A 25,432-nucleotide genomic window follows, 5' to 3' on the forward strand; every position below is an offset into this window, starting at 1 on the left:
GAGTTTCGAAGATTACATGGTGCATCAAACAGATGTCTCGACTAGTTATCAAATCATATCTTCCTTCATTTCTAGTCTCTAAGGACCTCACTGACTTTCTTCTCTGTGGCAATCGCATCTTGGGGCCATTATCCCAAAGAGAGTAGGAGAATCGATCAAGAGGGTAGAGAGGGATGAGAGATGGATGGAAATGAAGGAGAAGAGGGTTTTGGGTTGATTGTCATGGATTTTGCAAGTTAGGGCTTGAGATTTTGATGGAGAGCAAGAGGGTATGCCGAGAGAGAGAGTTTGCTCTAGGGTTTGAGATGGAGATCCAAGATTTTGGATGGTTAACAGGATGGATTTGTGCCGGTGGAGAGTTAGAGGAAGAGTTTTAGTTTGAGATGAGAAGAAGAGGAAGAAGTATAGTAATTGAGTCGCCCCACTTAAATTTTAAGAAAGGAATTTAAACGGATTGGTTCCAATGAAATTCATTTGCCTTATCAATTGGGACATCTCACATGGGTCATCCCATCCAGAAAAGGTTCAAACGATGAGAAAAAGATTTAAAAATAGAAAAAAAATTTATGAGAAAAAATTGAAATGGATCATATCAAGTTGAGATGATCATGAGAAGTCCAGATAAATTTTGGTATGATTTTTATTGAATATTCAATGAAAAAAAAATCTGAGAAGGTATCTGAATAGCACGATGATTTTTTAATTATCTTAAAAAAATCTTAAAAAAAGATAGATGGCTCCCAAAATTAAGATAATGAAGTCAAAAAATTTTAGAAGAATTTTGGGAGTGAAATTATGATTGAAGTTCAAGTAGAATGGTCTAAGATGCCCAATTTCCTTCTAATTTCATAAAATTTATTTTTATTTAGTGCTTTAGTGAAAATATTAGCTAGTTATTTTTCAGTGTTTATGTATTCAAGTGTTATATGATTATTTTGAACATGTTATCTTATGAAATGATATCTAATTTCAATATATTTTGACCTAGAGTGTTGGATTAGATTTCTGTTCAAATTGATGGCACTAGTATTATCACATCTTATGGGGATGTTTTTAAGTTCAATATCAAAATCTATGAGTTATTGCTTAATCCATAGGATTTGAGCACAGCAATTTTTGGCTGTAATGTATTCGGCCTCGACCATAGACAATGCTACCGAATTTTACTTCTTGCTAAACCAAGAGATTAAGTTTACTCCAAGAAATTGACAAGTTCCACTAGTACTTTTTCTATCTAGTTTACATCCAGCAAAATCTGCATCTAAGTAACTTATTAAGTCAATAGAAGATTATTTTGAGAATCAAAGTCCTAGGTTTTGTGTTTCTTTAAGTATCTAAAAATTCTCTTAATAGCATTTAAATGAGATTCTTAAGAATTTGACTGATATCTATCACACAAGCATACACTGAACATTATATCAGGTCTACTAGAAGTAAGATACAATAAAGAACCTATCATACCTCTATAGAGCTTGGAATCAATATTTTTACCATGCTCATCTTTTTCTAATTTACAAGAAGGGGTCATAGGTGTACTTACAATTTTTGAGCTCTCCATTTCAAATTTCTCTAATAGTTCTCTTGTGTACTTACTTTGGATGATGGAGATCCCTTTCTTCATTTACTTAATCTGAAATCTGAGAAAAAAAGTAAGTTCTTCCATCATGCTTATCTCAAACTCCTCCTGCATGAACTTGACAAACTCTTGGCATAAATCTTCATTAGTAGACCCAAATATAATGTCATCAAATATATCTGTATAATTATAATTTTTTATCTTTTTTTTTTATAAATAGAGTTGTATCAACATTTTCTCTTGAGAAACTATTTTCTAATAAAAACTTACTTAATCTTTCATACCAGGCCCTAGAAGCTTGTTTTAATCTATACAATACTTTGTTTAACTTAAATACATGATTTAAAAATTTATGACTTTCAAAATCTGGAGGTTGTTCTACATATACTTCTTGAGCAATATAACCATTTAGAAAAGTACTCTTAACATCTATTTGAAATAATTTAAAGTTCATAAAACAAGCAAAAGCAAGTAGCATTCTTATGGCTTAAAGTCTCGTAACAGGAGCAAATATTTCATCAAATCAATTCCTTATTGTTGATTGTATCCTTTAGCAACTAATCTTACTTTATTTCTTATTATATTTCCATCTTCATCTAATTTATTCTTATATACCCATTTAGTTCCTATTATGGGGTGATTTTTAGGTCTAGCAACTAGTGTCCATATATAATTTCTTTCAAATTGATTTAGCTTTTCTTGCATGGCAATTATCCAATTATGATCTTTTCAGCTTCATTTATTATTTTAGGTTTTAGATGTGAAACAAAAGCTACATAATTACAAACATCTCTAAGTGAAGATCTAGTTCTTACTCCTTGTGCCGGATCACCAATTATTAATTTTTTCAGATGATTGTGGATATACCTCCATTCTCTTGGAAGATTACCTGTGTCCTAAGATTGTTCTTAAATGTTCTAATCATTGATGCTTTTATCCTCATGTTTTTCATCCAATTGATCTTTGTTTCACTCAATTGAGTCATTAAGGGTGAGCTCTTTCATTTCATCTTCTATGATACCTGCATCATCAGCATCCTCTCTCTTCTTTAATGAAAGATCATTAGTTTCATCAAAAACTACATGAATTGACTCTTCCACTATTAATGTTCTTTTATTAAATACTCTAAAGACTTTACTAGAAGTGGAATAGCCAAGAAAGATAGCTTCATCAGATTTAGCATCAAATTTACCTAAGCTATCTTTGCCATTATTCAAAATAAAACACCGACAACCAAAAATATGAAAATAATCTATATTAAGTTTTCTACCTTTCCATAATTCATAAGGTATTTTTTTAAAAATAGGTCTAATTAAAGCATAATTTAAAATGTAATATGCTGTGTTAATTGCCTTTGCCCAAAAATATTTTAGGAGTTTGCTTTCACATAGCATGGTACGGGCTATTTCTTCTAAGATTCTATTTTTTCTTTCAACAACTCTATTTTGTTGTGGTATTCTAGGTGCTGAAAAGTTATAATCTATGCCCTTTTCATCATAAAATTTTTTAAAATTTTTATTTTCAAATTCAATGCCATCGTCACTTCATATAGAAATAATTGGCAAACCTTTTTCATTCGAAATTTTTTGACAAAACTTAGAGAATGCTGAAAATACTTCATCCTTCGAAGCTAAAAATAAAACCCAAGTAAAACATAAAAAATTATCAATAATTATAAAATCATATCTTTTTTCTCCTAGACTAATTGTCCTTGTAGGATCAAATAAATCCATATATAAGAGCTCTAAAGGTTTACAAGTTGAAACAATATTTTTAGATTTAAAGAAAATTCTTATTTGTTTACCTAATTGACATGCATCACAAATTTTATCTTTATTAAAATTAATTTTTGACAAACCAAAAATCAAATCATTTTTAATGATTTTAGAAAGTGTGTGCATACTAATATATGCCAGCCTACGGTGCCAAAACCAACTAGTCTCATTAATTTTTACATTCATGGCCACAAGACATTGCATATTTTGTAATGATAGATTATCCAAATCAACCATGTATACATTACCATGCCTATATCCAATGAATCTAGTGCTAACATCAGAGGGACTAGTTACAATGCACATAGATGATTCAAAAACTACTTTGTAACCTTTATCACATAATTGACTAATACTTAAAAAATTATGCTTAAGATCATCTACAAGTAATACATTTTCAATATAAATAGAGGGAGTGATATCAATATTATCAATACCGATGATCTTTCCTTTGCCATTATCTCCAAAGGTGACCATCCCTCCATTCTTGGCTTCCAATGTGATGAATTGAGATTCATCACCAGTCATATATCTTGAATATCCACTATCAAGATATCACTTTTATTTTGTTGCTTGGGATGCAAGACACACCTGCACACATGAAATCAAGTTTTAACCTTAGGTACCCAAGCTAACTTGGGTCCTTTGAGGTTAGTCACAATGGTTCCTTTTGAAACTCATATTTTCTTAATATTTCTATCATCAACTTTATTTGATAAATATGAATAAGCTTTATGCCCTACTTTGTCACATTTAAAATAAATAATATTTGATAATTTTCTTATAGATGCATTGATAAAAATATTTTTAAAAAATTTTTATTTTCTAAAAGTGTTATAACCAAGTCCGACTTTATCATATACAGCTTTTTGACTATCAATGATCATCTAAAGTTTGTTTGAACTTAATATAAATCTATCAACTATAGGTTTTAACTTGGTTACCTCTTTCTTTAGTTTTTGATTTTTTTTTACAAGAGTTTCATTTTGGCTTGAAAATTCATCTTTTTCTTTTAATAAAGACTGATTCTTTAGTTCTAATTCTTTATTTTTGTTATCAACTTCTTCTTTTTCTTTAGCTAATACTAAATTTTTTAATTTTTAATTTTTATTTTTTATTCTTAATTCTTTTAGATCATCCAAAAGTTTATGAAAAGCTTCTAGCAGTTCATCATAAGTAAATTCATTTTGAGTTTCAGGAGATACCTCATTTTCATGTGCCATAAGGCACAGATTGGCTTCTTCATAAGATTTTTTATCTGTGGTGGAGTCATCACTATCGCTCCATGTAGTCATCATAGTTTTTTCTTCTTAAACTTCTTTTAATCTTTCTTGAGCTAGAGGTATTCTGATTTGAAGTGGCCCAGCTTCTTACACTCATAACAAATGATGGGTTGATCTTTTCTTTTTTTTTAATCGGCTCCTCCTTAGTTGGTGGTCTTCTCTTGATCCCTTGTCTCTTTCTCCTCATTAAGCATCTAAATTTTTTAGTGATCAGGGCCAAATCTTCATCTTCCTCGCTATTATCTAATTTTTCTATGTCTTGTTCTTCCTGAGCTGTCGACTTGAGAGCGATAGTCTTCTTTCTTATTTCCTCCTCAGAGTGTTGCTTCATGGTTAGTTCATTAGTCATGAGGGATCCAAGAAGCTCCTCCAATAGTAAAATATTTAAATCCTTGACTTCTTGAATTGCAATGACCTTTGCCTCCCACGATCTTGGTAAGGACCTGAGCATTTTTCTCATAAGATCATTGTTAGAATAATATTTGTCAAGACTTTTTAAACTATTTATAATGTCAGTGAAATAGATAAATATTTGAGTTATTGACTCTTTAGGTTCCATTTTAAACAGTTCATAGTTGTGCACAAGCATATTTATCTTAGACTCTTTTATTTGGTTTGTGCCTTTATGTGTGACTTCTAATCTATCCCAAATTTTTTTAGTAGAATTGCATATAAAAATATGATTAAATTCATTTGCATCTAAAGTATAATATAAAATATTCATGACTTTAGCATTGAGCTGAGCTATTTTCTTATCAAATTTATCCCATTCACCTTCCAACTTAGAGAGAAACACACCATCAATCAATTTAGTGGGTGTGTGTGGTCCATTTACTATGATACTCTATATATTATAGTCAAGTATTTGAATAAAAATTTTCATCCGAGCTTTCCAATAAGTGTAATTTGATCTATTGAAAAGTGAAGGTCGGTTTGTAGATTGCCCCTCAGCTAGTGATGTGCTAAATTGAGCTGCCATTGACCTTTGGCTCTTGATGGTTAAATCAAGCAAGGGTTAGAGCACTGTGCTCTGATACCACTTGTTGCTCAGATATGGAGCTCAAGAGGAAGGGTGAATTGAGTCTTTTTAAAATTTTTAAGACTAATGCACTTAAATAATGTGCTAAGGTGTTGAGTGAAATGAGTTGATTTGTAATAAAGATGAAATCAAATACAAATAAGAGATAAACAAGTATTGAATATAAAGAACAAGTAAAGAGATGCAAGCACAACAAACATCAAGAATTTATAGTAGTTCAGTGCCAACCTTGCACCTACATCTACTCTCCAAGTCTCTACTTGAAAATTCAATCCACTAAATAGATTTCTAAGTTACAACACGTCGGACAACTTCGACCCTTGCTATCCAAGCAAGAACACTTATTTTTTGGATACAAACCAATCCTCAATAATCTGATTCAAGGTTTAGATCAATCCAATCGAGTTTTGAAACCCCCCCAAAATTCAAAAACTCAAATACAATATGAGAAAAATAGGGTACAAAAAATTTAGCACAATATCTCCTTAAATAAACATAATAAATGTAATAGAAATATAATACTTAAGAAAAAAAAACTTTTACTAAACATCTTCAATGAATTGCACACTTGATTGCAGTTGGAGAGTAGTTGGTGAAGTGATTAAATGCTTCTTTTCCTCTCTTTAGGGCTTATTTGAGTTTTTCTCGGATGTGAACTTAAATGCTTGCAAAACTTATAATTTTTTACTTTAAAAGAGTATATGTAATCATCATTTGTACTTGAAAATATCTTAGTATCAGTTTAGAGCTATTGGAGAGTATTTAATGCGCATTAAATGCATCAAAAATAGACTGAAAACTAGCCATTATGAACTCATACAGAATGGATCGTCCCATATGGGTCATCCCACTGTGACTAGAAAGTCCCATGGGATACCTTATTTGGCCAGTTTGAAAATCAGACTTTTTGTTTTGGTCTCAAGGGTCATCCCAGGTGGGTCGTCCCACTGCATGCCATAAGTCAAAACAGTGTGTGCCGGCTACTCAATAAAAAGAGATGACCCAGATAGATTGCTTCATTTTGTTGCAACCCAATTTTTTATATATTTAAGGTTCAAAACTTATCAGAATACTTTCAAACGCTCTCAAATGGCTTCAAATCAATTGGACACTCTCAGAAAGCTTTGAAAACTTCTCCAACTTATAGAAACTTTAATTTTGGTATACTTGACGAAGCTTTTTAAATCCAATCTTTTGGACTATCTGAAACATCATAAAAATATTCTTCAAAGATAAGAAACACATTAGTAGTCCCTTTAAATGATTTGCGATCATCAAAATCAATTCTTGGAGCAACACTTTAGAAGGCTGACTGTAAGCCCATAGAGTAACGGGTCGGTGATCACCTCAAGGGTTGGCAAGCCAATGCTCTCTCCATGATGGGGAGGACTATCCTTGTGAGATCAGTCCTGAGCTCCATCCCGACCTATCTTCTGGTAAACAATGTTATGCCATGTGCTTGTCTTAAAGGCCTAGCGCAGTAGTTCTAAAATTTTTTATTGGGTTTGAAGCAGGGCAATCAGGGGCTACATCTGCTCTCCTATGAGGTAGTCTGTTGGCCCATGCATGATAGGGGCCTAGGGATCCAGTTCTTATTGGTTAGGAGGGAGACTATGATTGTCAGACATGCTATGAGATTCTTCATCCAATCTGATTGCTTATAGAGCAGGGTGATGAGAGCTCAATATGGGGTTTGGAGCTAGGGGTCTGAGATTCGAAGTGGTCATATTTGCTCCTTCATCTAAAAGGAGATCTACATCCACGCTCCTATGGTGATAGCTCATGTTAGATGGCAGATTGGTGATGGAACTTCGATTGATGTTAGTCGAGATATGTGGCTTTCCAGTCTGCCCCTATCACAATGCCTGACCTATGTCAGCATGGAGGTGGACGATCATATATGGGTTTACGACTTGATTATGGCTGATGGCAGGAGTTGGAGGACTTAGGATGTCATCCCTCTTTTTGGAGACTCATTGGCCAATAGGATTCTTGCCATTCCACTTTCTATCCATCGAAACCATGACTTGAGGGTATGGGGCCAGTCTTGTTGCCCTAAGGTTCTTGTTAGGGACCTCGCTACAATGAGTAGGCCAGTACTGGAGAAGAAGATTGAGGCCGCTTGGATTTGGCATGCGACTGTCTACCTCAGGGTTAGACTTTTTCTCTGAAAGGTTATCTGGGATCAACTATCTACTCGGACACTTCTCAAAGATAGAGGCATGGAGCTTCCTATCACCTATCCGATCTGCGGACTGAAGGATGAGTCGATGAAGCATTGTTTGCTCCATTGCCCGAGGGCATGTTTGATTTGGGGGATGATGGGGGGCATATCTGAGGGCTCATAGTGGCCCATGGCTTTTGTCCTTTATAGATGCGGTCCATCAGAGTATGATTGAGGGGTCTCCTTGGGATACTAGACTTACATCGTCTATCAAATTTGGCTGTCTAGGAATAGCTTGGTTTTCGAAGCCAAGGTTGTGCCTATGCAATGGGTGGTGGAGAGAGCTTGTTGCTTACCTGAGGAGTACTACTGCCACTTTGATACTACCACCATGTCCCTTGACGCCACGAGTTCCTGGGACCCCTTGCTATGCTTGTAGCGACTTGGAGGACTATTTTTATTTCCTGAGAGTCCCCATCCTTGGGATTTGTCAAGGTCAACTTTGATAACAGTGCCAAGAATGGCAGGGATGGTGCAACCTATATTATCCGGGGATCAAACGTCAGGCTTTTGGCTATTGGGGGATCTCATATTTTCGACCCATTTATTCTTAGGGTGGAGATCCATGCTGTTTGGGTGGGCATCATCTATGCGAGACGTAAGCTGCGAGCTAAGAGAATCTTCGTCGAGGATGACTTGGCCATATTCATTGGCTAGATTCGGAATAAGCCAAAGCACTTGGAAACCCATCCTCTGCTTTGCGATATCTGGAGGTCTCTTCGTCACACCACCACGTCGTTTGTCCGGTACATATTCTGGGAGGTGAACAGCACCGTGGATTGGGCTGCCTCTTTTATTGCTGAGTATATCAGAGATTGAACCTGGCGTGAAGGTGATAACTACCCTCAGGTCCTGCAAGATATTTTATACTCTGATTCTCTGGGCTGTACTTATATTAGAATGGTGTAATAGCCTGCTTGCATCAAAAAAAAAAAAAAAAGCTTTAGCCATCTAATGCGAGTCCCCCATCCTCATCTAGGTCAGATCATTGCCATCATGACCCAAGCTAGCTAGAGAGGTAGGCAACTTCTCCTCTTCTTCTTCAGCACTTGCTTAAGTCCAAAACCTGGAGGGAAAGAAAGTTATGGGCTGCTTTACTATAGTAACGGTTGATGCCATTTTAGTACATGCCGGAGAGTTTCTTTGCCGCCAAATTACCCATGCCATAGCTAGCTAGCTACCACCAACCAAGCATTTCTAGTCAAAGAATACTATTCTTGAATGTATGAGATCAGATAAGATTAAAAGGCTTTTAGAGAGACAGAGCTCCTAATAGATAAAGAGAGATACACCTATAAGGGCTCATTTGGTTCACATGAAGAATTTTTGCTCCCTAAAATATTTTTTTTTTTTGGATAGCTGATTTCTAAAAATATGATATTTGAAAAACATAATTTTGATATATTTGGTTGATCATAAGAAAGTGACATATTCTAAAATGACATATATTTGATTGAACATTTATTTTCTTGAGAAAACTATGTAAAATATCTATTACATCCTCCATTAAAAAAAAAAAATCTCATTTTATACATTATCATTGTACATAAATCATATTAGCAACTATATAATAAAATTCACTTTGTCACGTTGCTAAGGTGTTACATAAGAAAGTTATAATCAATGAAACTTCGGCGTCACAAACTTCAAGTACGTCTCTGTAAACCTCATGAGTCTGTCCCATTTCCGTGAGTTCCTCATGATATATTAGGTTTCTATCCATCGAGTTTTTCCATTTACAAACTTGGCCTATTATGGCTCATAAGCCCCAATGCTATATCCGGCATATTCTGGCAGATACCAGCCATTACAAGGCAGCACTCTACTTTAACCAACGAGTGATAAGAAATATGACATACCCTTCAAAACCAGGGTTTGTTGGATAATAAACATTCTTTAGCCCTAATCTCTTGCAGCCATAGCACTTCTCTCACCAATGCAAGCAACATAGTTGTCCCAATCTTCCAATTTCGTGATGATATTAATCCAGGCTCTATTTCAAATAATAGTCAATCAACTCATTAGCAATAAAGGTAATATAGGAATACCATTTTGAGTAGAGAAAAGGAAATAAAAGAAAATAAAACACAAAGATAATGGCAGACTAGAAGATCAACATCATAGGAAAACACGCGTGCACTCACACACAAAAAGTGAAGTTCTACCATATCATGGACAAATGAAATATCTTACGAATTTAGGATAAATCAAGTAGATGAAGTGTTTAGATGATCAAGGATTAGATTTGCTCCCCTTAATCATCTTGTTTGCAATCAATTGGGATAATCAGCAAAGAACATGGTCATCAATCAAATGTACTCCAGGTACTAGGAGGTGCCAAAGCACTAAATACATTGTAACCTGAAAGTGAATACGATGAGAAGATGCAATTGTTAAATTACCGCAAAAGGAGAGGCTACTACAACACTTGGAACAGAAAGAACTTGTTTTAGAATCATCTCATCTACATCTTGAATAGCTACCTGATAAGTATAGAGAAAACAAAATGATTATGTTTATTGGTCAAGCACATATTACTTAAATCTTGTTACTGGTCACTTCAGTTAACATCACTCAGGTTATTGCAAATAATATCAAGTACTAAATGAAATGATTACTTGGAAAGAAGAAAAGACCGGCAAATTAGAAATAATCAAGGTAGTTGGATTACAAGATCTCAAAACATGCAGCTACATCAATGGAAGGTGCTGCAGAAATCCAAAGGAAGTATCAATGATGAACTAAAAAAAGGAACTGTCAATAAGGCAGTTCTCAAGTGGGGTTGCTGCAGAAATCCAAGACCTAGCAACCAGCAAGCTGCATCGTAACCTGTCAAAATTGGGACTTGGGAGAACACGAAATACTCATTAAATACCATTCAAATGCCATGGTATTCCACTGGTAAACTTTACCTATAAATTGTCATCCATACAAGTAACCACCCAAATCATGAAGATAGTGAGCAATAATAATTCATGAAGAGGACATTAATAACAATGTCATCCATGCAAGTAACCATCCAAATCCATACAAATAACCACCTTGCATCTTGTGAAACAAGAAACAACAATTAGCATCCAAAACATAAACTTGTATTTGATCCAAAAGTGGTGTTTACATCCACAACCTACACCAAAAAGTACCCAATACATAATGTCCAAAAAAGATACACAAAGCCTATAACAACTTAGTTACATCCCACTTTGAAAGTTTGACAAGCAAAGGGTTAGAACATACGCCCTTCTATAGTCCTCTGGAAGACCAAAAAAATAATTGGTCTCCAATGGATCTATAGCAATTTTTTTGCCCATCCTAAGAATCTCATATTGAGAGAGATCCTGCACCATCATCATCTCAAACACCACTGCCATTCTTCTATCTACAACCTCACTATGCTTAAAACATGAAGCCAATTTGCCAATATGGTCCCCAATAGTTACCATTAGGTTTTCTAGCTTAAACATCTTAGAAGTAAGCTTTCTCACTATCTCAAGTGCCTCATGCATAGCTTTCTTAGTTTTGGTTGGCCGACTTACACCTACAGCTTCAGTATTAGTAGCCATTTGGAAAGTGTACATGGTGAAATTCTGACTATGAAAATTGCTCCTCGTCTTAACTCTCATTGATAGTTCGTAATGTGTGCAGATATTGTTGCTCCTCCATCTCTATTTCTTTAATAGCATCTATAAGTACTTCTACTCCTATCCCAGTAGCACGATCCCTCTTAAAGACATTGGTTAGGTCCCCAAAGCGAGGGAAAGGCTTGTTCCTCATACTTGAGTATTTGGTTGACCCTGCATTTAAAAAAAAGGCAACACAAACATATAAGAAAGGTTTCAAAGAAAAATGAACAGATTTTATAATGCCAATTTATTTTACCCATTCCTTGGAGGTACTCTCCTCACTGGTCATGCACTTGTTGATTTCATCTCATCCAAATCCATTGCAATTAGGTCTCAACATCTCTGCAATAGCATTGTTTGGCCTGAGACTCAATTTCGGATGTGGCTTATAGTCCACACCCAAGAAGCTTCTCCTACATTAGCTGAAGGATGTCGCACATCTGGGGACATGCATACAAAAATCAGAGTATGCAGATTTTTAACTTTAAAGATCTGAACACAGCAGAATAAAAATCTGATCTAGATTAAACAATTTAATCTATCTAACATGCATGATGTAGATCTAATCTATATACAATAGGATCGATCACATGCTTTTAAGATATTAAAATTATCACGCTCCAAATTCGGGATATAGCACGGCCATGCTACCGAGGGATGGGCCTGCGATAACACGAAGCCAAAATTCATCTTCTTAAATATAATAACAAGTGCATCATAAATAAATGTAATAATAAAATTCAATTCAAATATTTAATTAAACTAAAACTGGTTCAGAGCATCTAAATTCAAAGATAAAATAATTCAAGCCTCAAAATTCATAAACATAAATTGAATTCCTAGTACAAAATTTTCAAGCTTGCTTTGCCGATCTCCTAACATGGATTCCCTTTTTACCGGTCCTAGCCTTATTTCTCTGTACATGAAAAGGAAAATAAAAAGAATATGAGTTTCACTAGCTCAGTAAGTAGACTTTCGCTTTCTTACTGGATCAAGCATAAAATTTCTTATGATAATGCATCATTTCATAAATAATAATTATTATGAAAATAAATATTTCATAGAGCATGTAATAAAATAAGTTATAAGCTCATCATGCATGCATAAATCATGTATATTTCACAATCATGAATCATAAATCATTTTTGTCATGTATTCATGTCATGTTTCAAAAAAATTGCTCACAGATGTTCGTGCTAAGGTCACTATTATACCCGTGACAGGGCCATATTTCTTAATCGACAGAGTTCTTAATTCATGTGCCAACTTTATACCCGCTGGTAGGGCCATGTTTCATGTGGATGCTAGCTCCGGATGTCGACCTTTCCGAAGAAATTCGTTCATAGCTATCTGAGAGTCTTTGAAATCTTTGTATCTTTTTCTTAAAACATATATATACATAGATGGAAAATAATAAAATCTCATGCTTCATAATCATGCAACTTTTTATAAAATACATTCATGCAACCAATGCTTGTAATAAAACATGCTTTTTCATATCACATATGCTGATCTTTATTTTATGAAAAATATGACTTCATCAATAAGAGATCTTATGCATGAAAATCATGAAGATTTAAAAATAAATAAGAAGTGTAAGATCTACATACCTCGATCGTCTTAGACCTTTTAATCTTTCTTAAATGAATCAGACAGTCTTATTTAAAATATTAAATCATCATTAAATTTTATTTCATATATAAAATTATATAATATAAGAAGATGACCAACTTGATGATCAGTCTAATAAATCTCTCCTTTCGGCTCTAAATCGATTTAAGATCATAGGTCCCTTGGAGTGGAGAAGATGGCCTAATAGGAGATCCATAGGACTTCTTAGAGAGAGAAAATTTTTAGAGAGAAAAAGTAGAGAGAGAAAGTCCAATTCTAGAGAGAAAAAAATGGTTTAGACTTAATCATAAGTATTTATTTTATTATTTTTTTATTATTTATTTTTTTTCTTTTTTTTTCTTTTCTTTTTCTTTTCTTTTCTTTTTCCCGAGGCCTTCTTTGGCCGGAACAGGGGACCTAGCGGTCCTTTGCCTTTGACCAACCGATCACAGCCGTACCTCGCCCGACGATGGCCGGCGGCAAGGGGCGACCCTCTCGAGTCGGAGAGGCCAAAGCCGACGGTCGGTGGTGACCGTCAGTGCCAAAAATCAGGGGAAAGGGAGAGGCTGAACAGAGCTTCCTTTTCTGACAAAATCCGACGACTCCTGTCGCTGGCAGTCATGCCTACAGTCATGGGAAAGAAAGGAGAGAAGAGAGGAAGAGAAGAAGGACTTACCTCAGCCTTCGATGACCCCCATCGATGAGAAATCACAACGAGCACGGGTCGAGGGGCCGCGGCTTCAATCGAGAAAATCAGAGAGGAATACCGACGATCATCAATGATTGCTATGTCTTCTCTTAGAGGAGAGGAGGGGGGTTCTTATAGGGCTCATCCTAGGGTCCTTCAATGGCCCTAGGACTTCAATTCCAATCGAAATCGGGGAAGGAGAAAACTCCGATCGGGAGTCTTCTTCCCCTTTTTTTTTTCTTGATGGGCTTAGTGGGCTTTAGGCCCAACGGGCTGGGTTATCACATTTTACCCCCCTAAAAAAAAAATTTCATCTTCAAAATTTAACATACCTTCATTTTCAAACAAGTGTGGATATCTCATCTTCATATCATCTTCAAACTCCCAAGTAGCCTCTCTCTCTTCATGATTACTTCAATGAATCTTCCCATATGGAATGATGCGCCGTCTTAGAACTTGCTTTTTTTGATCAATAATTCTGAGAAAAAATTCTTCATAGGTTAAGTCTTCATGAACTTGCAATGGCTCATACTTTATCACATTATTTGGATCAGGTACAAACTTTCTCAGTAATGAAACATGAAAGATATTGTGCACTTTGGATAAATCTGATGGTAAAGTTAGTTCGTAAGTAACATCTCCTACTCGATTTAAAATTTTAAAAGATCCAATATATCGCGGACTCAGCTTGCCATGTCTCCCAAATCTTATGACACCCTTAGTAGGTGATACTTTTAGAAAAACATGCTCACCAACCTGAAATTCTAATTCTCTTCTTTTTCTATCTGCCCAATTCTTCTGTCTATCTTATACTGCCTTGAGTCTTCTCTTGATCAGATAAATTTTATCTCTAGCATCTTGAACTAACTCGGGACCTATTAATTTTTTTTCACCCACTTCATTCCAATATAAAAGAGATCTACACTTTCTTCCATATAGGGCCTCATAGGGTGCCATCCGGATACTAGAATAAAAACTGTTGTTATATGCAAATTCAATCAGTGTCACATGATTATCCCAATGTCCTCCAAAATCGAAAGTACAAGCTCTTGACATATCCTCAAGAGTTTGAAATATCCTTTCAGATTGGCCATCGGTCTAGGGATGGAAAGCAATACTAAGCCTCAATTCTATCCCCAAAGCATCTTGAAAATTTTTTCAAAATCTAGATACAAATTGTGGATCCCGATCAGACACAATACTTATTGAAACACCATACAGGAGTACAATTTTATCAATATACATTCGGACTAACTTATCAAGTGGAGTACCAACTCGAAAAGATAGAAAGTGAGCTGATTTAGTAAGTCGATCAACAATCACCCACACTGCATTATTTTTTCTTGCTGTCCTTGAAAGTCCTGTAACGAAATCCATCGTGATATGTTTCTATTTCTATTATGGTATCTCTAATAGTTTTAGCAAACCAGCAGGTCTTTGATGTTTAGCTTTCACTTGCTGGCATAACAAGCATTGAGATATAAATCGAGCTATCTCCTGCTTCATTCCATTCCATCAAAAATATTATTTTAAATCTCTATACATCTTTGTACTATTGGAATGAAAGGAGAAACGAGATTTATGGGCTTCTTCCAAAATTTTCTTTTTTAGTTCAGGATCTCCTGATATACATAATCTGTTTCCAAAATAAAGAGTTCCATCTGTATGTAGCCTAAGCTCAGTTCGTAATCCTTTCTCCATGTCCTTCTTAAACTAACACAAATGAACATCATTCTATTGGGTCACTTTTATCTGTTCGATCAATGCTGGTTGTACCATTAAATTGGCTAACACATTCTTAACATCGGTACAAGTCACTTCAATTTGCAAATCTTCAAGATCCTTCAGAATTTGTTGCTGAAAGGGTAGCAGAGTCATCACATTTGCTTAAGACTTCCTACTAAGTGCACTGCCACCACATTGGCTTTTTCAGGATGATATTTAATATTTAGATCATAATCTTTTACTAGTTCAAGCCACCTTCTTTGCCTCATATTCAGCTCTTTTTGAGTAAATAAGTATTTTAAGCTTTTATGATCAGTAAAGATTTCATAAGATTCTCCATATAAATAATGTCACCAAATCTTTAAAGTAAAAATAATAGCTGCTAAATCCAAATCATGTGTCGGATAATTCTACTCATAGATTTTTAGTTGTCGAGAAGCATAAGCTATGACTTTATCGTTCTGCATCAATACACAACCTAATCCCTTATTGGAAGCATCACTATAAATGATAAATCCTCCATTACTAGATGGTAAAGTAAGAACTGGGACAGATATCAATCGTTACTTCAGATCTTGAAAATTCTGCTCACATTCACTACTCCATTCAAATTTTATTCATTTCTGAGTTAAGCAGGTTAGAGGAATTGCAATTTGAGAAAATCCCTTGACGAATCTTCTATAATAACCAGCCAAGCCTAAAAAGCTTCTAACTTCCGTCACATTAGTCGGATGATGCCAATTCACCATGGCTTCTATCTTCTTTGGATCGACTGAGATTCCTTCCTTAGATATTACATGGCTGAGGAAGACAACACTATCCAACCAGAACTCACACTTGCTAAGCTTGACGAAGAGCTTCTCTTCTCTCAAGGTCTGAAACACAATCCTTAAATGTCTCTCATATTCCTCTATATTTTTAGAATAAATTAGGATATCATCAATAAAAACAACAATGAATTGATCCAGATACGGCTTGAAAATCCTGTTCATCATATCCATAAAAGCAGCCGGTGCATTGGTTAGTCCAAAAGGCATTACTAAAAATTCATAATGGCCATACCTGGTTCTAAATACAGTCTTAGGTACATCTTCATCTCTAATTCTTAGTTGATAATAGCCTGATCGTAAGTCAATTTTGGAGAAAACTTGTGCACCCTGAAGTTGATCAAATAAGTCATCTATCCGAGAAAGAGGATATTTATTCTTTATAGTTACCTTGTTCAACTTCTGATAGTCAATTCATAAACGCATGCTCCCATCTTTTTTTTTCACAAATAACACAGGAGCTCCCTAGGGTGATGTACTTGGTTGGATAAACTTTTTATTCAAAAGTTCATGCAGTTGATCCTTTAATTCTCGTAATTCTACGGGAGCCATCCGATAAGGAGGTTTTGATATAGGTCTGGTCCCTGGTGTGATATCAATTTTAAATTCAACCTCACGATCTGGAGGCAGTCTGGATAGTTCATCTGAAAAAATATCAGAAAATTCTTTGACAATTGGAATATCGTCCAACTTTATCTTTTCCTTCTCGACATCCACTACATGGGCCAAAAATGCTTTGCATCCTTTCCTCAAAGCTTTTCTTGCATTCATGATTGAGATAATACTCAAAGTTTGTTTGGATTCTGTATTATGATCTTCGCCTTGAAAGAAGAATTGTAATTCATCCAAAATTTGAAATATCACTCTTTTTCTAAAACAATCAATATGAGCATGGTACGAAAATAACTAGTTCATCTCAAGAATAATATCAAAATCATGCATATTTAACTAAATCAAATCTACTACTAATTCTTTTTCTTCTATTTGGATTATACAATTTTTAAAAATAATGTTAGCAACAATAATATTTTTAAAAAGTGTGCTAATATATAATGGTTCATTTAGTTTTTCAGGCACACAATTCAAAGAAGTAGCAAACTTGAGAGATATAAAAGAGTGAGAAGAGCCGGAATCGAATAGCACACGAGCATGAATAGAATTGACTGGGATAGTACCTGTCACCACTTGATCACTTACATTGGCCTCCTGTTGATTTAAAGCAAACACTCGTGCATTTCCTTTCTATTTTTGATCGACTGGTTTGTTAGGTCTAGAGTCATTTTTTTTCTTATTTGGGCAATCACGAGCCATATGTCCTTTCTCGCCATATAAGAAGCATGCTCCTATCCTCCTGAGATAAGGTCCATTATGATTTTTTCCATAATAGGAGCAGGATATAGATTCTTTCTTCTTATCAGAGTTATTATTTTTAAAATTTTCCTGCTGATCCTTTAGATCTTCTGCTGATCTAGGTCTCTTCCTATCTCCTCTTTCTAGATCTGCTCTTTTCAATTCAGACTTCACTTTCAAAGCTCGCTCCAGTACGTCCTTATAGTTATTTAAAATATGAGAAGACAGACGGAACCGAATTTCATATCTTAGACCTTGTTCGAATCTGTTAGCTTTACTCCTTTCGAACTCCATAAGCTCGGGGCAGAAGCGGCCTAGCTCATTAAATTTGTTAGCATATTCTAACATTGTCATATCATCCTTTTGCTTTAAGGCTAGAAACTCATTTTCTTTTACCAATCTCATTGTTCCGGAGGAGTACTGATCATAAAATATCTCTTTGAACTCTTCCCAAGTGAGCTGATCATCATTATTCCCATAGGCAGCTTTTATTGCAGTCCACCAAAACTCAGCATTCCCTTTTAACATAGGAACGACTAATCTGACCTTCACAATCTTAGGATATTACAGGGCATCAAACATCTTCTCCATCTCTCGAATCCATGTCTCTACAGCCATAGGATCAGATCCACCCTCAAATAGAGGTGGGTTGAGCCTTCTGAATCTCTCGTAGTATGACTCCATAGATAATATAGGTCGAGGAGCAGTTTGTGCCTACTGCTGGATAAGCTAAGCTATCACTTGACATACACCAGCAATGTCCGCCTGAGTGGCCGGTGCGTCAGGAGCCCACTCAACTGGTTGATTGGCAGCTCCCCGCGATGTCAATCTTGCTCCTCTTGTCCTAGCAGCCATATTTGCCAAGGTCTCACCCTCCCTGTCGCTCATCGCTTCCTAGTCAAATACTAATATCATTATATTTTTTTTAATAACAGAGCTGTAGTACAGTTAATAATTTAAGTCAGAGTCTAACTATACGTAACCTAACTACCCACTGTTAGGTTTTAAGTTCTACCCATGATTAAACCTATCGCTCTGATACCATAAAATGTCACATCCCAAATCCGAGACATAACACGGTCATGCTACCGAGGGACAGGCCCGCGATAACACGAAGCCAAAATTTATCTTCTTAAATATAATAATAGGTGCATCGTAAATAAATGTAATAATAAAGTTCAATTCAAATATTTAATTAAACCAAAACTGGTTCAGAGCATCTAAATTCAAAGATAAAATAATCCAAGCCTTAAAATTTATAAACTGGATTCCTAGTACAAAATTTTCAAGCTTGCTTTGCCGATCCCTAAGCCTGGATTCTTTTTTTACCAGTCCTAGCTTTATTTCTCTGTACATGAAAAAGAAAATAAAAAGAATATGAGCTTCACTAGCTCAGTAAGTAGACTTCCACTTTCTTACCGGATCAAGCATAAAATTTCTTATGATAATGCATTATTTCATAAATAATAATTATTATAAAAATAAATATTTCATAGAGCATGTAATAAAATAAGTTATAAGCTCATCATACATGCATAAATTATGTATATTTCACAATCATGAATCATAAATCATTTTTGTCATGTATCCGTGTCATGTTTCAAAAAAATTGCTCACAGATGTTTGTGCTAAGGTCACTATTATACCCGTGACAGGGTCATATTTCTTAATCGACAGAGTTCTTAATTCATGTACCAACTTTAGACCCACTGGCAGGGCCATGTTTCGTGTGGATGCTAGCTCTGAATATCGACCTTCTCGAAGAGATTCGTTTATAGCTATCTGAGAGCCTTTGAAATCTTTGTATCTTTTTCTTAAAACATATATATACATAGATGGAAAATAATAAAATCTTATGCTTCATAATCATGCAACTTTTTATAAAATACATTCATGCAATCAATGCTCGTAATAAAATATACTTTTTCATATCACATATGCTGATCCTTATTTTACAAAAAATATGACTTCATCAATAAGAGATCTTATGCATGAAAATCATGGAGATTTAAAAATAAATAAGGAACGTAAGATCTACATACCTCGATTGTCTTAGACCTTTTAATCTTCTTTAAATGAATCAGACAGTCTTATTTAAAATATTAAATTATCATTAAATTTTATTTCATATATAAAATTACATAATATAAGAAGATGACCGACTTGATGATCAATCTAATAAATCCTCCCTTTCGGCTCTAAATCGATTTAAGATCATAGGTCCCTAAGAGTGGAGAAGATGGCCTAATAGGAGATCCATAGGACTTCTTAGAGAGAGAAAATTTTTATAGAGAGAAAATTTTTAGAGAGAGAAAGTCCAATTCTAAAGAGAGAAAAAAATGGTTTAGACTTAATCATAAAAATTTTATTTATTTTATTATTTTTTTCTTTTCTTTTTCTTTTCTTTTCTTTTTCTTTTCTTTTTCTTTTCTTTTCTTTTTCCCGTGGCCTTCTTTGGCCGGAACAGGGGACCTAGAGGTCCTTTGCCTTTGATCGGCCAATCACGGTTGTACCTCATCCGACGGTGGCCGGCAGCAAGGGGCAACCCTCCCGAGCTCGGAGAGGCCAAAGTCGATGGTCAGTGGTGACCGTTGGTGCCAAAAATCAGGGGAAAGGGAGAGGCCGAACAGAGCTTCCTTTTCTGACGAAATCTGATGACTCCTGTTATCGGTAGTCATGCCTACAGTCATGGAAAAGAAGGGAGAGAAGAGAGGAAGAGGAAGAAGGACTTACCTCAGCCTCCGATGACCCCCACCGGTGAGAAATTACGGCGAGCATGGGTCGAGGGGCCGCAGTTTCAATCAAAAAAATCAGAGAGGAACACCGACGATCGTTGGTGATTACTATGTTTTCTTAGAGGAGAGGAGGGGGGTTCTTATAGGGCTCATCCTAGGGTCCTTCAATGGCCCTAGGACTTCGATTCCAATCGGAATCGGAGAAGGAGAAGACTTCGATCGGGAGTCTTCTTCCCCTTTTTTTTTTCTCGATGGGCTTAGTGGGCTTTAGGTCCAATAGACCAGATTATCACAAAAATAAAATCAGATTTAAATTAAAAATAAAAATCCAAGATCAGATCTCAATACCTTTGCATGGATAGTTTTTCATCGTAATCTAACGATCGTGATAATCTGATGAGGTCTTCGTCAGTCGTACACATATCCAGTCTCTACGGATATCCACACAAAGTCTTTGATTTGATCAGAGGATTATGTCTTCACTGGGGTGCTAGCTTTCTTGCAGAAGATATCTTTTTGATAGTTGATTCAAATCCTTTCCAGAATCTCTCAAACTCTCTAGAGAAAAGAAGGAATATAGGAGGAATAATATGTGGAGAAGGAAGAAAGGAACCTATGAGAAAATCCTTTTTTCTCTTTTTCTCTCTTCCCAAAAATCCCACACCAATAAAGTAGGAGGAAGTCGTAGAGAAATCAGCCAACAAGAGGAGACCCTCTCCTCTTTTCTCATGCACTAAGAAGTTCCACCACCCCTCTCTTAATTTTCTCACAGACACTCTACTAGTTTTTCATGATAAAACCTGATCTCTCTTTCTTATTACACGCCCCACACCCCACTTTAAATTGGCGCCGAAGTAGTTATAATATGACTAGGTTTGAAAGTTTAAAACCTAACCAAATTAGGGCATTGATTTTCATTCAAACTTAAACTAATTTAAATTCAAATTAAACCTGATCTAAAAGGGGATAAGTAGGGACCCATGGAGGGTGTTGGCATGGACATTCCTCGTGGAAATCTGATTTCACGTGAAGAAATAAAGGGGCATCTGAAGTTTGCGTGGAATAGGGTGGGCGGTTAGGAAGGAAAGGGTTTCTTGGTTTACAATTCTTTGACCAATCCTAGCTAACTTAGAAATTAGTTATAAAAAATTAATTAATTTGGTCCTAGTCCAATTAGAAATTCAATTAGAAAGTTAGTTAGATTAAACCCCATCAAACTAGTGATAGATTTCTTGGATATAAGGTTATATCATAATCAATAGGGCTTGATCCAATCAAATCCGAATTAAATTAAATTGAATCTAATTCAATTAAATTTAATTCTAACCCCATTGCTCAATCAAATTAAATCCTATTACAATCTAATTACAAATTAATTCTCCCACAATTCACTAAATCTTAGCGAATTGTTTTACGGCAACACTTGCACTGGATTAGTCATCAATCACATTGATGATTAAACCCAACAACGATTCATAAACACTAATCAACCATCTGATCGGATAAAGACCTCTTGTATGTGTGATTCCATAGGTTCTATTCTATCTGGTAGTGAGATATATTATAATTTCTATCACAATATTATCGAAACTCCTTTCGATGAGTTGGAATAATTTCAACTCTATCTATCAAAGATCATCGATCATCAAGACGATACTCGACAAATCTCACAATCCATCAGTGACATCTAACTTTATGTAGTGACAATCCAGTAGAATAAAATATTGAACCCCGAGGTACAGTTATCGTGTAGCTCGGTTCTTCTGTTGTGAGTCTCAACAAGATGCAGGTGATCGATACATGAAATAGGATATTAGAAGTATTAAATTTTATATTATTAATTTATAATAGTTTGAATTTGATGCTTCGTAATCATTTTTGTAGGTAATTAGGAGATTGAGTCCAAGTCCAAGTAATGCCTAAAATCAAGCCTAACTCCAGCTCAAAATAAAGTTCAAAAGGAAGTCTATATGATCCATGGTGGACCAAGTCTTCACATGGTTCATAACAGTCCATAGGTGCATGGTGGTCTATGGCTCACAGGAAAGCAAACTAGTGGTGTGGTGCACAAGGTAGAGGAGATCCATGCTGTGTGCATGCATGAAGTGGAGCACGTGAGGGCTTAAAAGAGGAGGGAACCCACAAGATGGACATCCTGGCAAAACTGGGAGTATGAAGCTATGCATAGGACGTGCATTGGATCCATGTGCCTTGAAAGAAATGGATTTGGGCACGGCTTGGCTTGGCCACGCTCTTAGAGGCAAAATAAAGGAGGGCTGGCTCACAAAAATAGGAACCCAGTGGAGGCATTTGGATGTGAACATGTGGGACCAAGCAAGCGGAAGCTATCGAGCTGGACCCATAGGAGGTGTGGCAGCTAGCGCTGTGGGCACGAACGCGAAAGCAGGGGCTTGCCAAGGTACCCACGAAAAAGAGTAGGAATGATAATGGGTAGAATTTGAATTGAATATTGTACTATTTATTTTTAAATTTAAATTTAATATTTTATATTTAAATCTTATCCGATATCTGATCGAGTAAGAAAAGATACATCCTCATACTCAATGGATTCGGAGATACCCACAGATAATCTATTTCTCCATACCTAACCTATACCCACCCCATGCCTATCCCATATCTAAAAAAAATAAACAATCAAAATAATTTTATACATATTATCGATCAAAATAAAATTACAATTCAACATAGAACATAATTTATAAGTCCAAATTTATAGAAATCAAACATAGAAATAGAATTATAATTCAATATAGAACATATAAATAATCAAAATAATTTTATGCATATTATCAAACAAAATAGAATTATCAAAATGGAATTATAAACATATATATTTGGATATAGGTTCGGGTATTATCTATATCTGTAGGTTTGGTTCAGGTTTGGATTTGGGTTTGGATAGAAAACAGCACTATCCATATCCTTCTCATACCCGTGCTACAGTTTTCGAATTTTATCTAAATCTAAATTCAAATCCGATCAAATTCTATTTTTCAGATTTGATTGGATTTGAATACGATGCATACCTATCGGATCAGATCGATTTTGCCATTTCTAAAAAAAGATGGGTTTGAAAAGTGTTTGGTGGGCTTCGCGCAGGGTCCTCATGCGATTTAAACATGCCGGGTGCAGATTCAAACAGGGCCTGACGAGCATAGGGGCACATGGATGGCATGGGACCGAGTGGAGCGAGCACTTCAGTGGAATTCAAATAGGATTATCATGTGGAATTCAAGCGCATGGCAGCATGGGGCATGGTTGCAAGCGATACCTAAATGCGAGATTCATGTGGATGTGGCACGGAAGTCTGGACCACTATTTCAAACGACAAATGAGCCCACATGACACACCTTGGATGTGGAACAAAAAAATGATGCTATGCGGTTTGGAGCCTTATTTAAAGGGGACATCTGGTAGAGGATAGGGGAGATTATTTTTTTCCTTTCATCCGGCCACCATCGTTCACCATCCTTCTCCACGCCATTATTATTCTTGTCCATCTAGAAATCATAGCCATCCTTACACCACTTTCCCTCCACACCTCCACCATCTCCCTCCACACCAAAATTCCGTTCTCCCCTCGACCCAGGATGATAGCAAGCAAGAGTTTCATGGTCGGATAAGCCTTTCTGTCTCGAAAAATCCCTGAAACGCTTGTAACAAGTAGTGGTGTTCTTGATTTATTTTTTTTGTACCTTTTCTTTCTATGAAATAAAAGATCTACTTTCAATTTGTTTATATTTTTCTTATCTGAAATCATATTTAGAATAATCTATACTCTTGGAACGAGTTGTGATCTATGGATATGGTTCATACTCTTGGGATAAATTATTTTTAAATATGATTCTTTCTTACTTTGTATGCATCTTATCTTGACTAGCCTATACTTCAAAAATATGGATCGTGATCCAATGGATATGGGCCGTGCTCTCACCAAACAGGTTATATCTTGATAGGTGGCATATAGATTGATTGCATAGTAGAAGAGTATTAACTGTTTGCCAGATAACCAGGTAAAATCCCAAGATATTTCTCCAATTCTTGACATACTTTTCTGTTAGCATTCAATTTCTTTTAGTTTTGTTAACATTATTTTAGTCATCAACCAATTTTAGTTCTTCTTTAATTCTAATACTCGAATGTAACTCAATCCACAATTTCTGTGGATACGAACCGGACTTGCACTATCTACATAGTAGTAAATTAGTGATTTATTTTTGACTATCTTACAACCAGTGATCAAATTTTGACGCCATTGTTGGAGATTCCAGCATAGTTGCTTTTGAGTTTAAAAAAATCAAAAAAAAAATTATACTTATACCTCATGAGCTATTTAGGAAATTAAGGACTTAACCATAAAATCTAAAAAGAGAAACAAATTAATTTAATTTATTCTTGATTGTGTGCTAATCATGAAGCTGGGACATCTTTATTTTTGCATCTCATATCCATAATTAACCTTAATGGCATTAACCTATTAATCAGATAAGGTAAAGATTTCATCATCCTTTCTTAGCCTATAAACTATAATTTTCATCTTGCATACTCAAACCTAACTTAAAAGTAATTAGACATTGACCACTAAGGTGTTCGAGCTCACTAGGACAAGGCACCCGAAAGAGTTGGATCAGATCAGGATTGGCTAGTTGACTGATGTCTAGGAAAGAAGTTCAGGAACAAAAGCCTGAAGAAAGGTGGTTTTCTAATTAGGTCCATTGCGAAAGCACGGAGAACCTCTCACTAATATTATCTTTATCTGACTAGTTAGCTAGTTAGTTTTTAACTTGGAGGGCTCCAAGACGGCAATGGCAGTTAGAAGCTGTTTAAATTTAGGATAACCTAGGATAAAAATTTGATTGAGTAAGTGTTTGACAAATTTACAAAAAAAAAAAACTCTTTTCTCTTCTTAGATTAAGGACTCTTAGGCTCTTCTCTCTTTAGACTTCTTTCACTCT

The 25,432-nt window shown here is 35.4% G+C and overlaps 1 pseudogene; it reads right to left on the reverse strand.

The window, feature by feature from the left end:
* Nucleotides 1-11,088: 11,088 nt before the first annotated feature.
* The window catches only part of LOC140858779 (uncharacterized), a 49,755-nt pseudogene continuing 35,411 nt past the window's right edge, over nt 11,089-25,432 (reverse strand).

Source organism: Elaeis guineensis, chromosome 6, assembly GCF_000442705.2.
Source record: "Elaeis guineensis isolate ETL-2024a chromosome 6, EG11, whole genome shotgun sequence".
In the NCBI taxonomy this organism is placed as follows: Eukaryota; Viridiplantae; Streptophyta; class Magnoliopsida; order Arecales; family Arecaceae; genus Elaeis; species Elaeis guineensis.